Below are 25,302 nucleotides of genomic sequence, written 5' to 3'. Positions count from 1 at the left end.
AGAGATAATTGAGACTGGAATCCCGTGCAACCTCACAATCTCAGCAATATACAGCTTGGCTAACTTCGATAAGGAGTAATCTGTTCTGATATGAATAAAGTAGGCAGATTTAGTCAATCAATCAATAACGACCCAAACTGAATCTTTCTTAATGTGAGTTAAAGGCAGCCTACTAACAAAATCTATTGTTACTCGTTCCCACTTTCATTGAGGAATCTTAACTGGCTGAAGCAACTCAGAGGGCAACTGATGTTCGGCCTTAACCTTTTGCCACGTCAAACGCTGGGACACAAAAGTGACTACTCCTATTTCAGTCCGGGCAACCAATAGAGTTCTTAGAGGTCCTGGTACATTTTGTTCCCACCAGGGTGCATAGCATAAGGATTGCTATGTGCCTCTTGTAGGATCGATTCTCTCAACTCTTTATCATTAGGTACACAAACCCGACTTTTGAAACACAGCACTTGATTGCTATTTAAAATGAAATGGGAATTCTCATTCGAATTAACATGTTGGAGTCGCTGAACTAAGGACTCATTAGTCAACTATTTAACAGTGAGTTACACAGCCACCCACACGGCCTAGTTACACGCCTGTGTGTCTGTTCGTGTAGCGCCGGCAGCCACCATTTTTTGTGACCGAAACTCACAAAATTAAGGTTTTCAGCACGCACCTGAAGTAACTTTTGAGATAACAACAACGTAAGGATTCTCTAACACCTTCACATCCAAACGAAATTCATGAATTATGAACGTCAAAGGAACTGTCATTCTCGAGGCTTCCTCTAACAACAATAACAGGTAAAACATGAGTCTAAGCAGACGTTATGAAGTAACAAGGAATGTGATTGATAATACGAAAAATGAAAAGAAACAGAAGAAGAAAAAAAGAAAAGAGAAAAATAAATGAAAAAAATGAAAAAAAGTAAGAAAGAAAGAAGAACGTAAATTTTTAATTGACTTAACTTCCAACCAAAAACCTTACACTTGGCAAAATTTTCTTGACGCACACAATAAGATTCAAACTCGAGACCAGACAGAATATAGATAGATGTTTAACCAATAAACCAACAGGCTCATTTTTGACATAGGTTCACATAAAATTACACTTAACTATGCAATGCATGGATAGAGGTTATTCTAAAATGATAAAACTCTTAACGTCGCAACTCAAACTCTAGACCTTAAACACAAAAGTATAGTACACAACCACAAATACAGAGACTTAATTACTACAAATTCTTACAATTAAATTCTAAAATTTTGGGGCGTTACAACTCTTTCCCCTTAAAAGAAATTTTGACCTCGAAATTTACCTGACTCAAACATATACAAGTACTACGTCGGATCGATTCTTCAAGTTTCCACGTGGCCTCTTCAGTACCATAGTTTCACCATAGAACTTTAACAAAAGGAATAGTTTTCTTTCTCATTACCTTAACATCACATTCCAAGATCTGAATAAGTTCCTCCTCTAATGTTAAACCCAATCGCAACTCGATCTCATCGATTGGAATAACATGTGACGGATCAAATCGGTATCGCCTCAACATTGAGACATGAAATACATTATGAATTTGCTCTAGCTCCGATGGTAAATCTAGCTGATATGCAAAGGGTCCAACACGTTTTAAGATACGGTAAGACCCAATGAACCTCGGGCTCAGCTTGCCCTTGCGTCCAAACTAAAGAACCTTTTTCCACAGTGATACTTATAGAAATACCTACTCACATATAGAAAACTCAATATCTTTTCTTTTTAAATCAGCATAAGACTTTTTCCGATCGAAGACGGCTTTCAGACGATCTTAAATAAATTTCACCATGTTTTTAGTTTCTAAAACTAACTCAGGACTAAGAACCCAATGTTCACTTAATTTTGTCCAACATATCAAAGTACGACACCTACGACTGTACAAAGCCTCGTAGGGTGCCATCTGAATACTAGCTTGGAGGTTGTTGTTATATGCAAACTGAGCGAAAGGTAAATACTACTCTCAACTACCCCAAAAGTCTATCACACAACCTCAAAGCATATCCTTTAGAATCTGAATGACCTGCTTAGACTGTCCGTCGGTCTGAAGATGATACGTGGTATTGAAATTTAGTCAGGTGCCTAAAGCCTCATGGAGTTTCTTCTAAAACTGAGACGTGAATCGTAGATCTCTGTAAAAGATAATTGAGACTAGAATCTCGTGCAATCTCACAATCTCAACAATATACAGCTTGGCTAACTTCGGTAAGGAGAAATATGTTCTGATAGGAATGAAGTGGGCAGATTTAGTCAATCGATCAACAATGACCCAAACTAAATCTTTCTTAGTGGGAGTTAAAGGCAGCCCACTAACAGAATCCCTTCTACCGTTCTATAGTTACCACATGACTCAGAAAAGTAACTTTCTGTAACCAAAACTCACATTTGCTGAACTTAGCATACAATTATTTTTCTCGGAGTATCTGAAGTACAATTTAAAGGTGATTATCATGCTCAGTTTCAGTTTTAGAGTAAATTAGGATGTCATCGATGAAAACCATTACAAATTAGTCCAAGTACGATTGAAACACTCGTTTTATTAAATCCATAAAAGCCACCGGGGCATATTTAAAACCGAAAGGCATTACCAAAAACTCGTAATGTCCGTAATGAGTCTTGAAAGAAGTTTTGTAAACATCAGTCTCTTTGACCTTAAGTCGACGGTAATCAAAGCGTAGATTAATTTTTGAAAAAATAAATGACCCTCGAAACTGGTCGAACAAGTCATTAATCCTCGGCAACGGGTACTTATTCTTAATTGTCAACTTGTTCAATTGCCGATAATCTATGCACATCCTTATTGACCCATCTTTCTTCTTAACAAATAATACCGGTGCCCCCATAAAAATACTCTCTGTCAAATGAACTCCTTATCAAGAAGTTCCTGAAGTTGTGCTTTCAACTCGATCAACTCATTCGGTGCCATCCAGTAATGTGCGATGGACACTGGAGCTGTATTTAGTAACAGATCAATACCAAATTCTACCTTCTGATTCGGAGGTACTCCGAGCAATTTCTCAGGAAAGACATCCGGAAATTCCCTTACAGTGCGGATACCTCCCATGGTAAATTTTATGGGAACAGACTCAGATACATATGCAAGTATGCCTCGCACCACTTGAGGACTAACTTGTCTGCTACAAGAGCGGGGATTACATTAGAGAGGTAATCTTGACGCTCACTAACCATGACCACATTGCCATTCTCATCTGTTTCCAGAGTAACTCTTTTAGTTGCACAATCTAGACTGACCCAATATTCTACAAGGTAATCCATTCAAATCAAACTCATTAAAGGGTAACTCCACCAGATCAGCTGGAAATACCATACCCTAGAGCTTTAAGGGTACCTGTCTATATACTTTATTAACCCGCACCAACTGACCAAATGTACTAGTTACAGAAAAATCTTTAACAATATTTTTAGCATTTAAACCTAAATTTGCAGAGACAACACTAGCTATACACGAGCGAGTAGATCCAATATCAATGAAAGCCTTAGAAACTTAAGATTCAGACTCGATTTATATGCCACACGGCCTAGACACACACCCATGTCCTTATCTGTATGGTCTACATGGCCTGGACATATGCCCGTTTCCTTTACTCATGTGGTTTCAAAACATAAACAGTGAGTTACACGACCTAGACGCACGCCCCTGTCTACGCCCGTGTGACACCAAGACAATAAACAGTGAGTTACACGGCCTAGACACACACTCGTGTCTTTATCCGTGTGAACTCTACACTAATATAGCTATACACGGGCTGGACATACACCCGTGTGGCCCCAAATTGATAAACAGTGAGTTACACGGCCACCCACACGGCCTAAACACGACCACGTGGCATCGATAAGCACCATTTCCAGCGATCAAAACTCATAAAATTAAGGTTTTAGCACGCACTTGAAGTAACTTTCGAAATAGAAACAACATAAGGATTCTCTAATGCCTACGAAATTCACAAATTATGAATGTTAGAGGAATCGTCATTCTCGAGGCTTCCTCCGATAACAGTAACAGAAAAAATAGAAGTCTAAGAAAATGCTACAAAGTAACAAAGAATATGATTGATAATACAACAAATGAAAAGAAGTAGAAGAAGAAAAAAGAAATGAGAAAGAAAAGAGAAAAAGAAAAAAATGAAAAAGAGTGAGAAAGGAAGAAGAACATAAATTTTTAATTAACTTAGCTGCCAACGAAAAACCTAACAATTAGCAAAATTTTCTTAATGCACACAATGGGATTCGAACTCGAGACTAGACAGAACATAAACGGATGTTTAACAAGTGAACCAGCAGGCTCATTCTTGACACAAGTTTACACAAAATTACATTTAACTATGCAATGCATGAATAAAGGTTATTCTAAAATGATAAAACTCTTAACGCCGTGGCTCAAACTCCAGGCCCTAATCACAAAAGCAGAGCACACAACCACAGATACAAAGACTTAATTACTGCAAGTTCTCACAATTAAATTCTAAAATTTTGGGTCATTACAATATCCCTCCACCACTTAAACATGCATCAGCATTAGACACATTGTTGTTCTCTATATTGACTTCTTCTAAATTAGCATCTTGGCACGTCACCTCGACTTCAGTACCTCTGAATTATTATGTGCAAACATCTTTTCAATCAATCTGTTCTCCTGTCTCCACTCTGACTCTTACGCTCTGTTTGTTTCACTGAAAATGGCTTCCAAAAATTGATTTGCTTTTTTGGAAAAGCTAATATTTTCTGGTGTTTGGATAAATTTGTGTAAAATATTTTCTATTGTTTGGCAAATTTTCTGAAAATATTTCATAAATTTTGTTTTCAATAAAACAAACATACATTTGAGATTTATGATAAAGAGTTTAAATAAAGTAGTGGATTGATTACAAAGTGATGTTAATGCTAAATTATAGTAAATGATGAATCTTCATGATGTTAAGGATTAAATTGTAAATTTTATGAAATTTATAATTGAAACAACTGATATGCATGAAAATTTGTTATATGAAATAAGATATTATAATGAATTATTTGATTAAAATTCTTATATGGTGAAGAATAAATTACATGACAATAAGGACTAAATTGAAAAATGTACAAAAGTTTAAGCGTGAAACAATTTAATATGTGAATAAGGAAATTATAATAGAAGTTTAATGGATGTGTTATGGGATGATGAAATATGCATAAAGTATTAAAATATGAAATTTTTATGATGACAATGACTAAATAGCTAAACTTGAGAAAATATGTGGATGAAATAATAAAAGTGAAATACATAGAAGTTTGATGTGTGAAATAAGATATTGAGATAAATTATGTGATTAAAGTGTAACAATAAAGAAAATTGATTTAATATGATTAATTAGAGAATATTGAAATTTTATGAAAAAATGGACTAAATTAAAAGTTATGAAACTTTATAAGAAAATATTTGATAAGTGGAGAATGTAGTAGAGAATGTAACATCTTGGTGCTTTGACTCGATATTCGGGTCGGGTATGGGGGGGTTACAGTGAACAGAGCCTTATCGGTTTGGAAAATGTCTGACGGAAAAAAATTGATAAGACATTTTACAAGAATAAGGGGATAATTTTATATTGACTGAAAAACCTTTTATGTTGACCATTCTATTTTATATGAAACAAACATAAAAAAAGATTAAAAATATTTTCTGTAAAAGTTTTTACATTGAAACATACAGATCCTTAATCTCTTTGGGTGAATTGGCTTTCTTTACACCACCGTGATCTCCTCCTTATCAGCTTCCTTTTTTGTACTCTGTATCAACAAGTACATATACATTTATTTTAATTATTAATATGCAATTACAATCTATCAACTAAGTTAGTATAAGTTTAAAAATATATTTAAATAAATATTAATAAGAAAACATATAAAATAGTAAACACATATGATCAAATTTAAATATTGATAAAAATTATTAATGAAAAATAATGTTGATAATGAAGTAGAGAAGATAAACAAAAAAAAAAAACGAAAGAGGTTTTAAAATTTAAGTCTTGAATCTAAGTTTTTTTTGCCACCCCACCAATAATTCAATTTGCAACATTCCCCGCTCAGCCTAGGAGTTTTGGCTAAGTTGAAGGCATTACATTCGATCACTGAAGTGATCCTCAAAAGCCACTTGTTTACCTTGTAAGGAAATCACCTTTTTTTTTTTTGTTTTTAGGAAGACATTCATTATTTTTAGATCGATTTCACTTAAGGATTCAATTTCGTCGTTATACTCGTGGTATTTTGAAAACGGCTAAGGTTTTCAGAAAAAGATTTATATACCCATTTATTTTGAAAAATAGAAAAAAAACATTTATTTTAAATAATAGTTTTCTAAACCAAAATTTCATGCAATTATCAAAAATTTAACCATGACATGCTTTAGTTGGGAAAGAAAACAAAACAGTTCTAATCCTATGATATAGAGGTAGAAATAATTAATAATTACAATCTTGAAAATAAATTAATTAAAGGAAACTTAAATGGAAGCTTAAATAATAATAATTATGGTCGTCTAGTCTGAGTCCTTCCAATGCTGATCCGAGTCTTAATTCATTGTGTTACCTAATATGGGAAAGAAAGGGGGAGTGAGTTTACAATGGTTCAGTGTAAAACTAAATTCTAAATCATTACATATAATTGTTAAACAATAAGGCATACAATAGCATAGTAGTAAACTAATCATTTCTCATGGACATGATTTTAATCAATGAATAACAGTTATACGGGATGTAATGCAATTCATAGATCAAGTTCCCACCCATCCATCCTATTTGTCCTCGAGCATTGCTCAACACTCCAAAAACCTACATTAATAACTTACCATCCCGAATCTGATTTTTGATGACAATGGTTGTTCACTTGTCATATTGTGCTAATAACTTTTACTATAATAACTTACCATCTTAGTTTCCTGGTGTTAATGGCTTTTTAAACTATCATCCTGGTTTGGTCCGATTTTGATAATGTTTTTAAACTACCATCCCGTCCTATCTGATTTATATGATATTGCCGCCTGCTTCGTGTAGTACTGACTTTCAGTATGGACTTGATTTGCCGTTATCTCCTACAGAACTCCTTCGTCCTTTATACCCGATTTCATGTAAATATGCACATATACTTTGCATGTTTTATGCTTTTTATCATCAATTGATGCAACATTCAATATCTCATACTTAGCATGTAAGTGGCATGTGTTCATACATTCATCAATTTCAGAAATGCACCTATAATTTATGCAAGTAAAACAAACAATCTTAGATGTATAGGATTTAATATAAACTAATAGGCTTAGTCATCTAGCATAATATATACAGGTTTGCATGACTTATAGGCTTCGCATGTACCTAGGGCTTGCATGGCATATAGGCTTCACATGTACCTAGGGTTCGCATGGCATATAGGCTTGTAGGTACTTAGGGTTTGCATGGTCATGTAGGCTTACATTCCTAAGGTTCGCACTAAGGGGTCGCACCTAGGGGTCGCATTCTAACATATACAGGGTTCGTATTTTTAACATGAAAGGCTTGCATAATGATGGTTTGCATTTACACATATATAAGGTTCGCATAGTAATCATGTATGGGGTTCGCATATACATATATATATATATATATATATATATATATAGTTCGCATACTGCTAACACATGGGTTTGTATAAAAGACATAGGTTTTTCATGCAATATACTTTTCGCATAAACAATCTCCTAGGGTTCACATATACATATATAGTTCGCATAATGCAAGGCTCGCACATGACACATACAAGGTTTGTAGGTAACAACATATAGGCTTCCATATAATAGCACATAGGCTTGCATGTATAATAGTTTATGGTTCACACATATTAACCTAGGGTTCGCTTGTTAATCATATAGGGTTCGCATGAATATATTTAGGGTTCGTAAAGGTAATCCTATATGGTTATGCATGAGGGTTCGCCCAAGGCCACACACATAAATTCGCGCATGGCTCGTACATACTGGGGGTTCTTCCTAGGTTTGTTTAATCTTTATTCTCTACCTTCTAATATTTTCAATTATATACAAAGATTTAGGTTTAGATCCCACACCTGTTTTGAAGACTTAAAAACCTTAGTTTTCGGAGAGGAGATTGAAGATCTACTTGAGGGATGATTTTGGCTCCTTTAGCTTGAAAGTTTCATTTGGAAAGAAAGTATTTATAGATGTTTTCTTGAAATTTTGTTGTATGAAGTTTTAAGGTTTGTTTTGAATTCGATTATTTATAATACTTATTTTTTTCCTAATTAGAATAGGTTTTAATAATTCATGTAGGATTGGGAAAAATTTTAAATTAATGACTTAATTTAAAAAAATAATGATAATTTTTGGGTTGGGCTATTTTAAAATTCATCACTTTTGGTGGGGCAACAACAAGGGAAAAAAACTTTGGTTAAATGCTCAGGGGGTTAAAACCTGAAATCAATGAGTAAGTTAAGGTCTCACCACTAAACTAGCAAGTTCATTCTTACTAATTTTTAACAAAAATAATTTTAAAGTATTCTAATTCCTTACCCTATATTAAAAGAAAGATAAAATTAAAATTTTCTGTTATTTATTCTTGACCCAATTTTGAAATGGGACACAAATGATATTAATAACAGAAGTTTAACATCTAATTTGATAAATTAAAATTTATAAGCAACATGATAATTTATTTTTATAAGGAAAAACCTACATGATAGTCGATGTTCAACAATTCGTCAAGTTGTTCATTTTAATTAGCATAATAAAAAGCATTAACCATATAAAAAATTAAACCACTTGTAGAGACAATTACGCTAACTATAAGTTAACAATTTTTATTTTATTTTTAAGTAATTAAGCAACTTAGATTTGCATTTTCAATCATGTAATGACATCATCAGAGCCAAATATGAGTAGCCAACTAAAAGAAGTATATTTTGAGTTCACTGCAAATCCCATTCTCTCAAAAACTTTTTTCAACCCTAAATTTAGTAAGATTTATCCAAAATTTAGTAAGGTTTATCCAAGTTTTATTTTTAAAATTTAGTTCTCATACTTATTTAAAATTAAAGTCATTAATGAATTTATATTAAATTCAAATATGCTGTATTTTAATATTCTAAGGTCTAATTTAAAATTAATATCCAATTAATAATTTATACAAGAAACCCTCTTTATAATAGTTCATTTGTTTTTCAAGATTTGAGGTATTATAGACAAGTGATTGTTATACACCTATAATAACATTTGAAATTTAGATCACATCTTTAATAAAAATTACAAACGTAATTCTATTTTTTAAAATTATTTTCATTTAATAAAATATGATAAATAGAATTTTAGGTAAATTTTGAATCTCTTATTGAAATAATAACTCAACTAAAATATATTATTTTTATTTTACTTAGAAATAGAATTAATTTCACTAAAATTTAATACAAGAAGTTGTTATAGATAATTGATTTAGTAAAAGTATAATTCATAATATATAATTATTGTTATAGGTGAAAAGTTGTTATAACGATAAAAGGTAAAACATATAAAATGGATTCTACAACATTTTGATTTAACAAAAGTTGTTAACAAATTAAACTTTAATTTCTAAATATAAATACAAAAACTAAACTCTTGGAAATAAAAATAGACAGCATTATTTTTAGACCATTTAGTATTGTAATTAGAAACATTGACTAAGAATATTTTGAAAAGGTCAGTTGCCAAAAAAAAACTAAGTGTTTTGGGGTCAAAAATATTTGTTTTGGTTAAGTTACACCTGAATCTTATGACGCCGTCTGAATTGCTTACAGCCACTTGGGTGTTGGTATGCATTTCTTTTGCTTCTTTTATTTTATTTCCCCCATCACGGGTTAAGTTTTTTCTTTTTTTCTTTGTAATAATTGAGTTTTAATATGTTTAAATGTGTAATATCTTTTGCTTTAGAATTTAAGAATTATTTTTTTGGATAATTTAAGTATTGTAACATTTTTTAACTTATAGATATAAAAAGTTTTATATAAAAAATTAATTACGCTCATCAATTTAATTCGCATATTATTGAGTTCTTGTTTTAACCAAATAAAATCAATTAAGTTTTTTGTTAATGATTTTCATATTTAATTACGTTAAAATAAATTGTCGATCAATCGGATAGCAGCACATGACAAATCTTGATATAATCTTTCATTTTCTAATAAAAATTATAAAAAATTATACAAATATTAACAAAATAAAATTTTATAAAAATATTAAAATATAAGTTGATAAAACTTATATAACATGCAATAGTTAGCAAATAATTTTAACTTTTCAAGTTCCAAACTATTATATGATACTTAAATATCTAAAAATCACAAATTTAAAAATAATAATGTAATTATTAATAAAAAGAGATGATCTCATAATTGTTGTTTTAACAATGGAAGGTTGAGAACATTTGATTTAACAAAAAATGATGCAACAATATAACAACTATTCCCATTATTCAATTATTAGTTTTATGCTACATGTTCATTCCGATTTTAAGGAGTTTAATTTTTAAAATGAGGAACCAATATATGATTTTTTATAACTTTTATAAAATTTTAATAGTTTATTAGAATTTTTACAAGTATTTATAATTTTTTATAAATTTATATATCATTTTTAATTTTAGTATATTTTATATTTTATTATTTTTATAAATTATTTGTAATTTATTAAAAAGTTTATATGTTTTATAATATTTATTAGTTTTTGTGAATTTTTATAAGTTTTTATAATTCTTATGATTTCTTGATTTTTTTATTAGAAAAATGAAAAAGTAAATTAAGGATTGCCATATTTTGTCATTTGATTAGTTAATTTATTTATTTTAACGATTAACGTGGTTAAAGATTAAAATTAAAATTGTTAATGAAAAGATTTAATTATTTTTTATTAATGATAAATAATTAATTAAATACAATTAACGGTTTATTTGATTTTTTTCTTAAGACTTTGGACACCTATAAGATTTTTTTTTTTTTTTTTTTTTGGCTTTGGTGATCTCTTTTTTTCAGTCAAATTTGCCTGTTAATTATCGTCATTTGTAGCCAATTATTTTTAAATTTGATTAAATACCGATTAACAATGCAACTTGCAAAGCCCTTATTACTTATTAGCTATATTTTGTTTAATCACAGTAGAAAGACAACTTTAAAGCACGGATGAATGGGTTTTTTGGGGTTCATATTAGGTTGGATTAATTTGTGTCCGCTTAATTCAAACTTTAATATTTTTTTTAAAAATTATTTGGGATTGAATAATTTAGGATTTTAGTTATTTTGAATTTGAATAATTTCGAGTTGAAATTATTTTCAGTTTTAGGTCAATGAGATTAAGTAATTAGGCTTTTTAAATTGGTTCATTTTGTTTTTAATTTGATTTTGACACTCGAGTTTAGTTCAATACAGGTGATAAAGGTGGGGCTTAGGGTAGTTTTAAATCAGGTTACTTGGATTTTAAATTTTTTCAAATTCAGATTATCTCGAGCTCACATCTACTTGGATTCATATATTTTTGGATTCGGATAATTTCAATCTTGAACTATTTTAAGCTCAAGCCATTTTGGATTCGATTCTTTTTTAGCGCAGATTATTTCTTATTCATATTTGTTTGAGTTTGGCGATCATAGATGGATTAAAATATATATATATATATATATATATATATTGTTTTATAATAGAGGGGTTCATGGGTCGGGTTCAAGTCGAGCTTAAGTATGGTATTAATACACTTTATGCTTGACCAAGACTGGTCTGACTCGAAATATGAGCCTAAAACTTTACCAAAGCCCACTCATTTTATAAATTGGGTAGCCCAAGCCCATTTTAGGCTTGTCCATGTTATTTTTTTATTTTTTAGAAAAATATGTATGTGATTTTAATTAATATTGAAATTTAAATATTTATATTATTTTTAATTAACATTTTTAATATGTTTATATTATAGTATTAATTATTATTATAAAATTATTATTTTTGTTATAAATTATATAATATAATATATTACAAAATTAGAGAGCCCGAACTATTTTCTAAATGAGCTTAAACCCTCCTAAATTTTAATTTTCAAGCTTAAACGGCAGTCCGACCCATGAATAAGTCTATTTTATAAGTTATAAATATTTTTATTTTGAATGTAATAGTTAATTTTATTTTACATGATTACTTTAAATCACTAGTGGCTTTTATTTTGACTTTTTAAGTTAGCTTAGATCATATTAGGTCTTTTTAAGTTAGCTTAGATCATATTAGGTTCAATCTTGAATGTGCTTTAACTAGCTCAGGTTTGTTTTACCAGCTCAATAGATCGCTTTTAAGTTATTTGTTTGAATTATTTCGAGTATAAATAATTTTAGTTCAATTTATTTTGATTTTTATTCAAATTCGAGTTAGATAATTTTATGTTATCGAGATTTTTATAATCAAATTAGGTTTGAAATCAAATTAATCAAATTGATTATTCAAATTTGAGGCATGCTTAACCATTATCATCATTCCCATCACCACTAAACATCTTTTAACTTGAAATTTTATTTTTTAACATCATGTTTGCCTCAATGGAATTGCTATGCAGTTAAATCCAAATTCTGAGGGGACTACCATTCCATTTTTTTGTTCAAATAATCTCACAGAGTATGAGATCTTCATTCCTGCTCCATTCGTTAAATATGTTGAATGGTTAGTCGACACCTAGCCCATGTAATGGTTATTCAATAAATACAAGGAATAACTTATAATTTTTTCATTCCTAGCATACCCCTCACAAAATCACAAATTTACGAGCTTCTATTAGGCAAAAACCTGGGACGTTCTTCTTTCACCATTTTCTTCCAAACTTTCACTTTTCATCCTGAGGGAAAGAAAGCTTAGAACATCGAATTCGTCTCCAGGTAAGCATCAATTTTCATAGATAAGATTCAAGCTTTTTGAAAACTAAAAAATATAGGTCTTGAGTTTGATTTGAGTTTTTGAGTTTCTTTTTTCCTTAAACTGTTCAAGAACTTGAAAATTGAAAATTATCAGAACATCAAATTCGTCTCCAGGTAAGCATCAATTTTCATAGGTAAGATTCAAGCTTCTTGAAAACTAAACAATATAGGTCTTGAGTTTGATTTGAGTTTTTGAGTTTCTTTTTTCCTTAAACTGTTCAAGAACTTGAAAATTGAAAATTATCAGTCTTTGATGCTTGGAAAGTGAAAACTTGAAAATTGTTATTTACATGTTTTTAATTTTCGTTTTGTGTTTAATCTGAGATGAAAATGTAAATATTGTACTGCTATGTTTTTCTAAATCCAAAAATTAGGGCTTCGAATTGCATTATGCTCCCTTTAAGTTGTTTTGTTACTATTTTGCTTTTAAGAATTTCCCCTTAAGCTGAACTGGTTACTTAGGACCTCTATCTGTATGTAATAGTTGGTGCTTTGAATTCCAACTTAGAACGAAGGCAAGGTCAGCTTAATTCTTTTTCTTTTTTCCTTTTCAAAATTCAATAATTTTGCTATTTGGTTTGTGTTTAGATTTGTTTCATGTTCCAAGCATATATGGTGCTTCATCTTGTTTGACTATGTAATGCAACTGCTAATTATACTACAAGACGTTTACGACAAGTTCTTATCCATAATCATGTTAGATATGCTATGGCTATTTAAATCATGAATCATGATCGATAAAAATGAGACGAATAAATGATGCATTTCTTGATGTTCAGGTGAAGCAGTATAACTAGCATGATGTGGAGTCAGGGAAACTGATTACTATATTTAGTGCTTCAGACTACCCACAATTTCGAGCATCTTCATGATATTCATTACTTTATTTGTTGTCCTTCAAGATTTAAATGTTTGGTTTCTGCTTTGATCTTGACAACAAATGACAAATTATGTACATGTTTTGGCTTAAGTTTCATCCACAACATCCTTTTGAATATTTTCTATGGATATGTACCTAGATTTTATATTACTGTTACTTTTTTGTGGTTATGTGGATGTCTTTTGATATCACTGAAGTGTTTTAGGAGGTTTGAATACCTTTCATAATGGAAATAAAAAGTTGTTTTGTTTCTTGGACATGGTTAGAGTGAAGTTATGTGGTCTTGTTGAAATGCATCAAAATTCAGAACAATATACATATATTAAACTTACATATACTTATATGCCAAAGCTGATTTGTGTTTTTTATGTAAGTGAGATAATTGTATGTGATGGTACTAATACCTATTCAAGATCCGGGTCAAGCATATAAATATATCTATCTATTCCATGTTGGTCTCATATATAAAGGAAAACTATGGATAAGATTCTAGTGGGAGCAAGAACAATATATTTGTTGTGGGGGTGTCATATTCTCGATATCTTATATTTGTTGGTATTATGATTGGTGAAGCAGATTTCAGCATTTTCCTTGGAACAATCAGTGCACTTTTTTTTTTATTTAACTAAAAAGATGTTTAGCAAAGCAATTTTTTCTTGCTCTTCATATTTCATCTCTTTCTTATGCATAGTAATTTGAAAATTGTTGCAAGTATCTTTATTTCTTTATTTTAGGCAATATTCCTAACAGATACTCCATTAAACATCCATGAAACTTGAAAAAAATTCATGCTCATGGTTTATGTTCTACTTTTGAAATAAAATAAAAAAGTAGCCATGCAAATAAAAATAATAATGTAATGAATTTATATTTAATAAAATAATTTTAATAGTAATAACGGTTGGATTGGTAGAGCGAATAAATTATTAGAAATAAATGTATGGGTGATTAAACAAGTGATATGTATTAAGCTTTTCTAATACATTTTAAATTGGTCAAATTTAATTTCAGTCCCTATACTACCTCAGAAATTATAATGTCTTCAAAAGCATAAGAGAATTATGGGTATAGTCACATCTTGAAGGGGCTCTAACACTGTAGCTGACCATGTGGTGAAGCTGTGCAGGAATGATAATCCTAATTTGTTCCTTTATGTGTATGGGAATTCATATTTATTCAAAGGGGTATGCAAGCAACTTCTTGGCAACAACATTGTGTTGTTTAATCTAGTATTGTTCTTTTAAGGGTTTAACCCTCCTTTCATTCTCTGTCCCCTCCCCCCCCCCCCAAAAAAAAAAAAAAAACCAACTTAATCTAGTTTTATTCTTTTAAGGGGCTATTTTGCTTATTTTTTATAATCTATAAGCACCATTTTGTTTATTTTTCAAAAGGAGGGATTGAAATGAAATTTAAGATATAAGACAATGACTTGTGTAATATTTTACCATTGGTAATTCATTTTACAACTAGTGAGATTAATTTGTTAATAATTATATGGTAATTCCTTGTGTATATATTTTGCGAAAGATATATTAATTTACATTTAGCTTGTATTTTTCTTCTTTTATATAGTAATCCTTCTCTTAGTTAGAACGTAACCCAATCAATTTCATGGGATGTTAGAACGTTGGAGTTTATAGTTTTTGTTATTTTAATTTTATTTATTTACATTATCTTTAAATATCATTTTTAAAACAATTATAAAATTTTACCCCTACAGCCTATTATATAATTTTTGTGCAACATTGAAGACATTATTACTTGCAAAGATATGAATTTTTGTTTAATGAAATTTTTGTTCAAGACTGTAACACCCTAAACCCGGCCTAGACATTATGGTCGAATCTGGCGATGTCACAAGGAATGAGTTTTGAAACCGGTGTTGACCTGATAAATCAATCAATTTTTGATACCCCGTGTTCATTCATGATTATTCTGAAAACGTTGTTTAATTAACTTATTTACTAAATACTTACTACAACAAAAGTTAGATAAATGTGATAAATTTTAGAAACTTGATTTGTTATTATTTTTTTTTAGAAAAACCTCTTTTGCGTAAAAACCGTCAATTTCATAAAATAATTTATCAATGCATGCAAATTACTATTAAACCAAAATCAACAATTAAAAATCATAAAGTTCAGAGTGTCCTAGATATTACAACTCTCAGAATAAAACCAAAATCGTAAATTAACTTTAAATAGTTTACAGCACCGCACCGATTCGCCTCAGTCTGTGGATTACCTGAACAGAACAGATAACAAAGGTGAGTTTACGTACACTCAGTGTGTAATCCAACAGAAAAAGACAAGCAAACATACAAAAACATCTCATACAATCAGATATAGAATCAGACTTATCCCATGTCAGATACAAATAACAAAATCAGATGTACAGATCAGATATATAGAATTCTACCCCCATCCTCTACACACCAACTCCAACCATCCCAACACTCCATGTGGGGTTAAAAACACCCACCTATCCCTACACACCATATCGTGCCATTTAGACACATGTCAGATAATGTGCAGCCAAGCTACCAGAATAAAGACAATGATCGCCGTACAAATCACTTCCTCCTTATAACAAATCCCACCCCCAATAACAGATGCATATATCAGATACAGATATAATAGATTAAACATGCTTAATATGCATATATACAGATATCAAATATACGTATAGCAGTACAATCGGACATACATTCAGTATCCTACTCAGATCAGTCTATCAGAATATCGTAGCATACAAACTGGGGGTTAATTAGTCCTTACTGATCCTATAATAGGCCCACAGTCGATCGAAGCGACCTGTGCGGCCCTAGGGAGAATTTTAGAAAAATGGGCCACATGCCCTTGTGGCCCACATGCCCAAATTAGCCTTACCCGTATGGCCCATACAGCCTGGCCCGAAATCCACACTCCCGCGTGACATGCCTGTATGGGCCCACATGCCCGTGTTGCCCATATGTCAAACTTGACCTAGCCCTGTGGCCCACACAGCCATACTCAAGCCACCACACGGCTGTGTCCTACATACGGCCAAGCTTTCGTCGATTACATGGCTGTGTCTCACAAACGACCATCCACATGGCCGGCCACACGCCTGTGTGGTTTCGACAGGGGCCTTTTTCAACTTTCGTCGAAACTCAGTTTTTCGTGTTTTGGGTACACACATGGTACGATTTCGACGTTAAAGCACTCGTGAAGAGAATAATACCATTTACAATAACGGCCATGAAATTTCACTACACCACTAAATGGTCTCGATTTTCCTAAAGAACACCTTTAAAAACGAATGACAGAACTGAGAAGTAGAATACCACGATTGCGAGAGGAATTTTGACAGCGAGTGAGTGCAGAAAACGTCAGAAAGGAAGAAAGGAAGGAAAAATAAAAAAATAAAAAATAAAAAGAATTATTGGGATAAACCAAACTGAACATGATCTCCACTAAGCACACAATCATAACCACCCACTACTTAGAATTCTAATTCCATCAGAACTTACCCACTACTTAGAATTCTAATTCCATCAGAACTTTCTCACAGAACCGAACAAAAACAAATACCCATGCTTGCGCAGGGATTCGAATATAGGACCTCAAACACAACACACCCCCTTACCACTAGAACCAGCAGGCTCATTCTGATATGAATTTACAGGTAATTAAATTTAAGCCCACTGAACAAGGATAAGGTTTAGATCCAAAAATTAACAAAATTGACAAAAGTGAGACTTGAACCCAAGACCTCTCATACACTCCCAAAACACATAACCACTGAAGCAGACACACATTTATATCAGATATTCACAGAAGCAGAATTAAATTATTTGAGGCGTTACAACTCTACCCCCTAAAAGAAATATCGACCTCGAAATTTACCTGATCAAAACAGATGACGATACTGCTAACGCGTCGAGTCCTCAGGTTCCCACGTGGCTTCCTTAGTGCCATGATTCCGCCACAGAACCTTAACTAACGGAATGGAATTCCTCCTCAAAATCTTAACATATCGCTCTAGAATCTGAACCAGCTCCTCTTCAAAAGTCAAATTCGGTCTAACTTCGATCTCCTCAATAGGGACAACGTGGGATGGATCAGATTGATACTACCTTAACATCGAAACGTGAAACACATCGTGGATATGGTCTAACTCTAGAGGCAGCTCTAACTGATAAGCGACCGGTCCCATACGCTTTAGAATCTGATACGGCCATATAAACCTAGGGCTTAACTTGCCCTTACAACTGAATCTCAGAACCTTCTTCCACGAAGAAACCTTAAGAAAAACGAAGTCCCTGAAAGAGTACTCAATATCACGCCTCTTCAAATTTGTATAAGACTTCTGTCTATTAAAAGTCATTTTCAGACGATCTCGAATCAGTCTAACTTTATCCTTAGTCTCAGAAACCAACTCAGGACCCAAAACCTGACATTCACCCAATTCAGTCCAACATAGTAGAGTACGACACTTATGACCATATAAAGCCTCGTAAGGTGCCATCTGAATACTAGATTGAAAACGTTATTATAGGCAAACTCATCTAGCAGCAGATAATCCTCCCAACTACCATAGAAATCAATCACACAACTCCGAAGTATATCCTCTAGTATCTGAATCACCCTCTCAGATTGACCATCGGTCTGAGGATGGAACGAGTACTGAAGCCCAATCTCAAACCCAGTGCCTCATGCAATTTCTTCTAGAATCGAGAAGTGAAGCAAGGATCTTTATCAGAAATAATCGACACAGGAACCCCATGCAGTCTTACAATCTTAGAGATATAGAGCTTAACCAACTTCTGCAGAGAAAAGTCCGTCCAAACCGGAATAAAATGAGCAGACTTGGTCAATCAATCCATGATGACCCAAACAGAATCCTTCTTAGTGGGCGTTAAGGGCACCCACTAACGAAGTCCATCGTCACTTGCTCCCATTTCCATAAGGGAATTTTAATTGGTTGTAACAGACCCGAAGGTAACTCGTGCTTAGCCTTAACTTGCTGGCACGTCAGAGAATGAACAAAGAAATTTGTAACCTCATGCTTCAAACTCTGCCACCTGTACAACTCACGAAGGTCGTAATACATCTTATTACCATCGGGATACATAGCATAAGGACTACTATGCGCCTCCCTCAGAATTGCCTGCCTCAAATCGGAATCATTTAGCACACAGATCTGACCTCAAAAATATAGAACACCATCATTATTCAGCCCAAAATTTAAAGTACTGCCAATCTCAACTTGGTGAAACCGCAAACCTAGAGACTCATCGCCTAGGTGCTTAACTCGAATTTGACCAACCCAAGTCGGCTTAACTTGTAGCTCTGCTAATAGATTCCCATCATTAAACAGAATAAGTCAAGCGAATATCACTTTCAAATCTGTCATCGCCCTACGAGTTAAAGCATCGGCCATTATATTGGCCTTACTAAGATGATACTCTATCGTGTAGTCATAATCCTTGAGCAGCTCAATCCATCGATGCTACCTAAAATTCAACTCCTTTTGAGTCAGGAGATACTTAAGGCTTTTGTGATCAGTGTAGATAATACACCTCTCACCATACAGATAGTGCCTCTAGATTTTTAACGCAAAGACCACAGCAGCCAACTGGAGATCATGCGTAGGATAATTCTTTTTATATGCCTTAAGCTAACGTGACGCATAAGCCATAACTTTTTTAATCTTGCATCAGTACACATCCTAAACTGACGTGTGATGCGTCACTGTAGACCACAAACTCCTTACCAAAATTAAGCTGTATCAGAAAAGGAGCTTGAGTCAGAACAGACTTGTGCTTCTCGAAGCTCGACTGCTGCGCATCAATCCAGACAAAAGGGACACCATTGCACAAAAGCTTAGTCAAAGAAGCTGTAATAAGATAAAAACCCAAGACAAACCGCCGATAATAACCGCCAGACTCAGAAAACTATGGATTTCATATACGTTTTTAAGTTGTTTCCAATCAAGCACAGCCTCAATCTTCCTAGGATCTATTCGAATCCCCTTAACAGACACCACATGTTCCAGAAAAGTTACTTTACGGAACCAGAACTCACACTTGCTCAACTTAGCATAGAGTTGTTTTTCTCGAAGAATCTGAAGCATTACTCTAATATGCTCATCAAGATCATCCTCATTCTTAGAGTAAACCAAAATATCGTCGATGAAGACCATGACAAACTGATCCAGATACGACTGAAAGACTCGGTTCATCAGATTCATGAATGCAGCTGGAGCATTCATTAGACCAAAAGGCATAACTAGGAACTCGTAATGCCCATAACGAGTCCTAAATGCAGTCTTATAAGCATCCACCTCCTTAACCCTCAACTGATGATACCCAGAAAGAAGATAAATCTTTAAAAACACTGAAGCCCCTCAGAACTGATCAAACAACTCATCGATCCTCGGAAGTGGATACTTGCTCTTCACAGTTAGTTTATTTAACTGTCGATAATCGATGCACATCCTCATGGTGCCATCCTTTTTCTTCACAAATAGAACTTGTGCTCCCCATAGAAACATACTAAAATGGATGAAACCATAATCCAGAAGCTCTTGAAGTTGATCTTTAAGCTTAATAAGCTTTTTCAGTGCCATACGGTATGGAGCGATAGACACCGGAGCTGTACCCGGTAGAAGCTCAATTCTAGACTCAACTTCTCAATTCGGATGTAAACCCGGTAATTTCTCAAGAAATACATCTAGAAAGTCCGTCATTGTTCTGATATCTCGATAAAAGAGTCCTTAAAAATAGAAGCTCTGACATAAGCCAAGTACGCCACACACCCTTTCCGCATCAATTTTTCAACTATAAGAGCGGAGATTACATTGGACATATAATCTCGACTCTTACTGATCATAACCACTTCCTCATCATCCTCAGTCCTCAGAACGACCCTCTTAGATGCGCAGTTAAAACTGACTCAGTGCTCAACCAACTAGTCCATTCTTAGAATTAAGTCCAGCTCCTCAAACGGATGCTCCATTATATTCTCCAGAAAAACTACCCCTTGAACCACTAACGAAATATCCCTATAAGGTTTATTAACCTGAACAGACTGCCACAACGGACTCAATACAGTAACCTTACTAGAAGTGCTCTCAACAAATATCCCCAGGTTTTCAGATATAGAACTAGCTACATAGGAGTGTGCAGAACCTATATATATCAAAGTAGTGTAAAGCACATCAAAAATTAAGAACGTACCGGTGATAACATCTGAAGCATCTTTATCTTCTCGGATTCGAGTAGCATAAACCAATGTAAGCTGCCTAGCCTCAATCTGACTAGCACCTCTGCTCGGTGCTTTTTGTCCTCGGCCCATACCATTACCACCCCTAACCGGCCCACGGTCTTTAAGTAGTTGCTGAACTGCCCTTTGAGGCTGCACAAAACCCAGTCCCGAAGCTTGTATCTGATCTACCCGCTGTGGACACTCTCAAATCTAATGCTCCAAAGACCCACACCTCAGACAAGCTCCAATCTTCTTCCAACACTAGCCCAGATGGCGTCTACCACAATCTCCACAAGGCTAAATCTTAGTAGGAGCAACAGGAGCCCCCACTCTCACCGTAGGCCTCTGAACAGAACTAGAGGGCTCTGAATACCTTTTATTGTTACCCCTTTCTTGGTCCCTATTCTAGCTCTCCATGTGCTTAACATCCTCGGGGATCTTCGCCTTCTCTACTAGAATCGTGAACTCTCGCTCCCTCTGTGGAGCAATTAATACCCTCAAGCCATCCTAAAACTGGACGTACTTCTCATACTCAGACACCATCATTCCTCAAGCATAGCGGCTCAGCCTTAGAAACTCAGCCACAAATCTATCGCCCTCCGTGAGATTCATGAATTCACGCCTATGAGCATCCACATAGCTCACCCCCACATACTTACTCTAAAAGGTGGTCTTAAAAAAATCCCAGTTTAGACGATTAGGCTGAGTTCCCTCCTCAATCGTTAACCACAACTGATATGCCTCGTCGCGAAGCAAGAGACTACACCCTTCACTTTCTGCTAAGGAGTACAGTCTAAATCATTCATAATCCTCACAGTGGCCTCCAACCAATACTCGGCCACTGTAGGGGCGACTCCAGTGACACCCCTAAACAACTCAGCACCATTGGACCGGAGTTGTTCTGTTACTGGCCCACGGCCCCCAGATCCAAAATGAGGTCCAGTGACCCTCTCTAATATTCTCAGCATGGCTTAAGAAAGTACGTCATCCCCAGCTAAGCGGCTTTGAGACCCAGTCTCAGTAGCAGACAAAATTGGTCTCTTACTCGTATCTAGATTTAGCATACTACCTAGAGAGTGAGACTCCGCTTGAGCCCCCCTACGGCCTCAACCACGGACATGAATACCACGTCTATAAGTTCCACAAGCGCTCATTGTTTAACTCGAATTTATCTATATTATAAAGTTTTATGCATCAGTTCCAGTGTTTATAAGTAGATATTTTATGCATAATTTATCAGTAGTTCAGAGATATTTTTAGAAGTTTAAGTCTTCTAATTATCTCAGTACAGTTTCAGAAAGTACTATCTACAGTATTTCAAAATAATTTTATTTAAGTACAGAGATACTTACAAGATCGGCGCTAGAGACTCAGTGTACAACATACTTCCTCAAATTATCCTAATCATTCAAAACCATTTCTTTAAAACATTTTTTTAGAACCTAAAAATTCACAGTCCGAGTTTTGCAACCTGACTCTGATACCACTAAATGTAACACATCCAAACTCAGCCTAAACATTATGGCCGAATCTGGCAGTGTCACAAGAAATTGGTTTTGAAACCGGTGTTGACTTGATAAATCATTCAATTTTTGATACCTCGTGTTCATTCATGATTATTCTAAAACATTATTTAATTAACTTATTTACCAAATACTTACTATAGCATAAGTTAAATAAATGTGATAAATTTTAAAAAAACCTCTTTTGCGTAAAAATCGTTGATTTCATAAAATAATTTATCAATGCATGTAAATTATTATCAAACCAAAATCAACAGTTAAAAATCATAAAATCCAAAGAGTCTCAGATATTACAACTATTAGAATAAAACCAAACTCGTAAATGAAACCATAAATTAATAACCTTAAATAGTTTATGGTCTAGTAGTCACCATTGAGTCTCTGTCGTACCGATCCGCCTAAGTCTGTGGATTACCTGAACAGAATAGATAACAGAGGTGAGTTTACATAAACTTAATGTGTAACTCAACAGAAATAGACAAGAAAACATACAAAAACATCTCATACAATCAAATATAGAATCGGGCTTATGCCTATATCAGATACAGATAACAGAATCAGATGTACAGATCAAATATACAGAATCCTACCCCCATCCTCTACACACCAGCTCCGACCATCCCAACACACCATGTGGGGTTAAAAACACCCACTCATCCTTATACACCATATCATGCCATTTAGACACATGTCAGATGATGTGCAGCCAAGCTGCCAAAATAAAGGTAATGATCCCCGTACAGACCACTTCCTCCTTATAACAAATCTCACCCCCAATAACAGATGCAGATATCAGATACAAATATAATAGATTTAACATGCTCAACATGCATATAAACAGATATCAAATATATAGAAGTAAAATCATACATACATTCAGTATCCTACTCAGATCAGTCTATCAAAATATCATAGCATACAAACTAGGGGTTCATTAGCCTTTACCAACCCTACAGTAGGCCCACAGTCGATCGGAGTGACCTGTACGACCCTAGGGAGAATTTTAGAAAAATAGGCCACATTCCCGTATGATTTGCCAGTATAGGCTCACATGCCTGTGTAGCCTACAATCCAACTTGGCCTAGCCCGTATGGCTCATACGCCACACTCAAGCCACCACACCGCTGTATCCTGTACAAGGCCAAGCATTCATCGATCAGACGGTCGTGTCTCACACACGACCATCCACACGGCCGGCCACATGCCCGCGTGGCGTCAACAATGTTCTTTTATAAATTTTTCTGAAACTCAATTTTTTATGTTTCTGGCACACACCTGGTACAATTTTGACGTAAAAGCACTCCCGAAGTGAATAGTACCCTCTCGAACAGCAGTCACGAAATTTCACTACACCACTGAATGGTCTCGGTTTTCTTGAAGAACACCTTTAAAAATGAATGGCAGAACCGGGAAGCAGAATACCACGATTGCGAGAGGAATTTTGACAGGAAGTGAGTACAGAAAACGTCAGAAAGGAAGGAAAAATAAAAAATAAAAATAAAATGGATTATTGGGATAAACCAAACTGAACATAAGCTCCCACTAACCACACAATCATAACCATCCACTACTCAGAATTCTAATTCTGTCAGAACTCTCTCACAGAACCGAACAAAAACAAATACCCATGTTTTCGCAGGGATTCAAACACAGGACCTCCAACACAACAAACCCCTTTACCATTCGAACTAGCAGGCTCATTCTGATATGAATTTATAGGCAGTTAAATATAAGCCCACTGAACAAGGATAAAGCTTAGATCCAAAAATTAACAAAATTGACAGAAGTGGGACTTGAACCCAAGACCTCACACACACTCCCAAAACACCTAACCACTGAAGCAGACACACATTTATATTAGATATTCACAGAAGCAGAATTAAATTATTTGGGGCGTTACAAAGACATTATTATTTGCTAAATAAAGAGCCAATTTTTTTGAATAAAATTTGATAAAGAAATGGATTACAGGTTTTTACTTGCAAGGATATTTGTAATTATTATTTTGTGCTTTGCAAAAACTCTTAATATGTATTGTTCATTTTTCTTTGGCAGTGTGTTATTATTTCCTCTTCTCTTTGGCTTGCTTGATTGCTTTCTCCAGACATAGCTGAGCCTCTTATATTCACTAAATCATTGTAAGTTCTTTTGTAATTAAATTATTTGATTTTGTTTTACTGCTATTGAGATTAGTGTTGAAGAAATGTGAAATTTTTACTATGATTTGAAGATATGTAACACTTTAATATCTTGCAGTAATGGCTCATTTCCTTTAATAATACAAAGTGAGAGGTGTAAAAGAATTGATTTTTCATTGACTGTATGGTTGCAAATGTGAACATTTGTGAGTGGGTTCTTAGTTACATTGGGTGTTGTCTCTAGCCTACATACATATAGACCAAAGGTTAGATCATATATTTTAGATTTTTATGCACAACAATATTATGTGAAAAGACTTGTATATGCTAGTGACAAGACCTATATTGAACAAGTTAAGATTAATAGAACTATTTTTTAAAACTATGTAAGATGTTACAAACTTTAGGAGGATTGAAATAATCAAGGAACATGCTTGTTGATGAGCAAGTGACAATGTTTTTACATATCATTTTTCATTACCTTAAAAATCGAGTTATCAAGCATCACTTTAATAGGTCCAG

The 25,302-nt window shown here is 33.7% G+C and overlaps 1 long non-coding RNA gene across 1 annotated transcript; it reads left to right on the top strand.

The window, feature by feature from the left end:
• The first annotated feature begins 12,712 nt into the window (after positions 1-12,712).
• Positions 12,713-14,126, top strand: LOC108485725 (uncharacterized). The gene is made up of 2 exons (XR_001871354.2): positions 12,713-12,950; positions 13,769-14,126. It is a non-coding gene; the product is annotated as an uncharacterized LOC108485725 (long non-coding RNA).
• The last annotated feature ends 11,176 nt before the right edge of the window (positions 14,127-25,302 follow it).

This window comes from Gossypium arboreum, chromosome 6 (genome assembly GCF_025698485.1).
Source record: "Gossypium arboreum isolate Shixiya-1 chromosome 6, ASM2569848v2, whole genome shotgun sequence".
In the NCBI taxonomy this organism is placed as follows: Eukaryota; Viridiplantae; Streptophyta; class Magnoliopsida; order Malvales; family Malvaceae; genus Gossypium; species Gossypium arboreum.
This window is presented reverse-complemented; position numbering and strand designations above follow the sequence as displayed.